The 4,196-nt window shown below is 53.3% G+C and overlaps 1 long non-coding RNA gene across 1 annotated transcript; it reads right to left on the bottom strand.

Moving 5' to 3' along the window:
- Positions 1–265: 265 nt before the first annotated feature.
- Positions 266–3,102, bottom strand: LOC126043841 (uncharacterized). The gene is made up of 3 exons (XR_007507527.1): positions 2,987–3,102; positions 474–655; positions 266–311 (listed from the first exon to the last, which is right to left on the bottom strand). It is a non-coding gene; the product is annotated as an uncharacterized LOC126043841 (long non-coding RNA).
- Between the last annotated feature and the right edge of the window lie 1,094 nt (positions 3,103–4,196).

The raw sequence follows: 4,196 nt of genomic DNA, 5'->3' as shown, positions 1-4,196 counted from the left end.
GTTGAGGGTAAAAAGCAGGATAACTGGCCACCGCACTATTCCCTCTCCAGGAGGGAATCAGGCTGTGAGCAGAGAATACCTGCTGCTGCTGTGTGTTTTGGGGGAGGCAGTCAGGTGGGACATGCCTGAGCTCTCTAGTCATCGCCTCTTTTAGGGAACCCCCCCCCCCCGATCCTTGTCAAGCCATTAAGTCACCTACTTCCAAGAAGAACAACCCTGAGGAAAGAGAGTCTGAATTTTTAATGTAGATACAAACCAATATTGCAAAAAGAAAGTTCTGTGAACAGCAGTCCTTGCAGGGCTCCTTCCTCCTGTCCAAATAACCAAGAATCACTTTCTGCTCTGGCCGTGAGCCATCTTTATTTCCAGTGTTTGTGGGGTGCCCATGTGCATTGTACAGGGCTATGGCTGGGGCCGGTAGGCACTACCACAGTGCTAATAAGCACTGAAAATTTGGGCACAGGCCAGCTTACCTTTAGCTTTGAGATGGGAATTCATTTGCTTTCTTTTGCCAGTGTTGTCCTATGGCCCTGCAGGTTGCCCTGTAGGACGTCTCCGTTGCGCTCCAGGACTCAGCCTCCTCTGCAGTTTCCACCTCAGAGCCTGCAGCAGCTAAAGCAGCTGTAAGCTGGGGGCTGTCCCTGATGGTCATGACCTGGTGGTAAAGGTGCTGGTGAAGACATGACAGCAGGGATCCCAGCACACGGGGATTTCAGACACAGGAGGTCCCAGGCTCCTCTCCACCAATCTTAGATCTATGCCAGCAAGCACATCAGCCAGCCCAGAGATTGCAACTCCTTCCCTGCTCACCCGCCACGTCTCCCGGCTGGCTCCAGTCCCTTACCCAAGGCTCCACATAACATCAGTGCAAACACCCAATATCGCTGATGCTCAGCAAGGCCAGCGAGCTGTGGGACAGGCAGCAAGCTGCCTGTGGTGCTGACATAAATTGGATGGAAAGCTTGCAAAGTCCTCTGCAACTAATGTAGTGTCGTGCCTGCTAAATAAAGAGACCTCAAACTTGGGGCTGAAGACCAAGAATTCAGGGTTCACACCAGTTGCTGTAGTGGTGGGAGGAGGGCAGGGTACTGCTGTTTTCATCTGTGCTGGTATCCACAGCCACCCATGTGCCATGATGGCAACAGGTCACACAGGAGAAGAAATGATTTCCTGCTACTTTTAAAAAATATATAAAAGCCCAAACCCTACCAAGCCCAACCCCTGCATTACACACACACATCTACGTGTGGCCCCACGCCTGCAGAGGGACCTGAGCGAGCAGCAGCCACAAGGCACGTGTGGGTCATGGTGTTTGCCATGCTGGTGGAGGATGAGGATAAGGATGAGGGTGCTGCAGGGCTCTGCATGGGTGGGGATGTCAGCCAGGCAAGGCTGAGACGTGCAAGCTGCGGTCCCGCCTCGTAAAAATGAAATCCAAGGCCTGGATAACAGGTTGGTTGTTTTGTGGATATCCTAAAATCACGTAAGAGCACTTCAAGATCTTGTGGGAACAAGGGTAGGGGAAAGCAGCTAAATGTAATGACAAGTCCTGTTGATATATCTGAAGCCAGAAACTTTGACATTGCCAAAGATTACACTGGGGATGTTTGTACTTGACGTCTCTCAGTGAGACCACCCGAGTAGAGGGGATGAACCATTTGCCTGGAGCACAAGGGATGAGGAGCAACTAAAAAACCAGGTCATGTTGGATTTGGGAGTTCATGGGTAGGAACTGGCTGTGGCAGGGGGATATCGAGACCTGATGAGGGGTGGGGCATTTGAAAGCGTGGCTCTGCACTGAAATGTCACTGAGCAGGTGACAGCTATTCCTCGCCCACCACCAAAACCAGGCAGACCCAGTGCTGTGAGTGGGAGGCTTGGGAAGGAGCTGAGGCAGCTGGGACCTTCCCAAGGGCACGGGCTCAGGGCTGTGCTGCAAAAAGGCACTGCAGCCCCACGGTTGTCAGCGGAGAAAAGCCATTGAGCTGAGACAGACGTGCTGGGGAGCAGCGTTGCACCCCACAGCATCACCGCAGCAGGGGGCTGGCACATGGCATGGGTTGTGAGGGGTCCTGCCCCAGCTCTTCACTACCCCTCATCACCACCCATTCATGGATCACGGGATCACCTTCCCCATCCCCACCCATGCAAAGTAAAGCTGAATCCACCCCCAAAAAATGGGGGTTGATCTGTTACTTTATACTGGACCAGATTAAGCACACCCGCATGACGCTGCTGCACTTTCCTGGTCTGGGGGCTGTGACCTGGCAGCCACTGGTGCCAGGTTGTGCTGTCCCCTGTGTCCTATCATCCCAAAACATCATCATTTGAATGGCAGGTAAAGCATCTAGCTGCTGCTTCAAAGTATCAGCAATAGGTGGTTGAGCCTGGAAGCAGTAGACATGATTTTTATTGTAGTCTCCAACAATTAAACCTGGCAGTTCCCACTAAAACCAACAGTAAAATTTCCTTCTGGTTTCTGGGAGTAAAACTAAGCCAAGACAGTTTAGTTTTGCTAACCTCGGCAGGTACCAGTGCTGAACGCTGGTGGATGTGGAGCAGCTCTGCTCAGCTTTACGGGCCCCAATTCAATCCTTGCCAAGGTGCTTGCAAATAGGACAATCGCCAGGATCCGGAGTAAGAGGCTGCACTCTGAGCTAACAAACCAGGAGTGGGGGCTGGCAGCGCTGTCCATCCCTACGCCCCAAACCCAGCACATGCCATGGCACTGCTCCAGGGAACACCCAGCCCATGCCCCAGGGAGGGGTGCTGGACCCACGGGGGTGCAGCAGGGTGCAACATGCCCCCTGACACACGGGCACCTGCTGCTGGGCACAGGGCTGAATCACTTCCTAGGAAGCATTTATTTGAATTGGAGTTTACTCCCCAAAATCAGGATGGTCCCAAGGTCTGTTTGAGGAGACAACTCAGCCGGCTGGTCCCACGCACACACACCCAGCTGGGAATACATTTTCTTTTTACTTACTTTTTCCAAGTCAAGTGGTTGCTCACACCACCCCGTAACATCAGGACGGTGAAATCATGTTCCCGTTATATCCCCGCTCAGCCCCAGAAAGCTCAGAGGGAACACTAACGGAAGGAGAGGTGGTTTTGGTTATTGTTTTCCTCTTTGTCACCCCTCTGCGAGGCGCGGGAGGACAGGCAGCCACAGCCAGGGGTGACGCCCAGGAGGTGACACCCTTCCCACCGCGGTCCCACGCTCGCACGGGATGCACCAGGCTGGCAGGTTGCTCCTGGCACTTCTCACATCGCAGCATTGATCCTTAGAGGCGTTTCCAACAAGACTTTCCAGAAAACTTTCTTTGCGCCATTTTTTAAAAAATATATTTATTTAATTAATTTTTAAAAAAAAGCATGAGAGCTCCCTCTGCCGCCGTACAGGTTTAGACAGGAGACGGATAGACTGAAGTCTGCGCCATGCAAAGGCTGTCTGAGCTGGAGGGACCCAGCGGCAGGGTCAGCCCAGCGGTGCTGCTCCACATGTTTGCCGATGCTGCCCTTAAACACAAGGGCCATGGGGGATTAAGAGGGTTTGCCCAGGGGATCATTGGCCAGATGCTACCCGAAAGGCTGGTTTAATGTCCCCTAAAGACTGCCCCAGGGGATGCTGCACTCCCCATCCCACCACAAACAGAGAGAAAAAGCCACAGGGATGTTTCAGATCCTGCATTTTCCTCCCATTCTGCTGAGGCTGCTCTCGCAGCAGCTGGGAGCAGTGAGATTTGGGGTGTCCCGCTCACAGCAGCTGTAGAAGAGCTCTGGGGCATCAACCCAAGCGTGGCTCATGATGCCTGATGAAGGCACCGCACCCCAGGTGTCATTGCCAGATCCCCCAATCTGCAACCAGACCTGCACCGCTCTCCTGCCCCAGCTACCAGCCAGACCCCACCTGCGATGATCTGGTCTCTGAGCTGGGGATGGAGCAGGATCCAAGCAAAGTCCCCATCCCCTCCTGACTCCAGTCCAGATCCTTATTAAACTAAACTTCCAGGCATGACCCTGCAACTTAAAACATGAGAAATCAAGGGCTTACACACCCAAGAGCTGTGCAAAAGGGTGTTTACCTTCTTCCTCATCCAAAGAGATTTTAGGTGAGGTTTTGGGTCGGGACCTCAGCCTGCAGGTGGGTTCAGACACCTCCAGCCCAGTGGGCTCTCGGATGCTGGGAAGCGGGT

The sequence above is a fragment of the Accipiter gentilis genome, chromosome 10 (genome assembly GCF_929443795.1).
Source record: "Accipiter gentilis chromosome 10, bAccGen1.1, whole genome shotgun sequence".
Classification (NCBI taxonomy): domain Eukaryota; kingdom Metazoa; phylum Chordata; class Aves; order Accipitriformes; family Accipitridae; genus Astur; species Astur gentilis.
The sequence above is the reverse complement of the archived record's forward strand: the minus strand, read 5'-3'. Positions and strand labels throughout refer to the sequence as shown.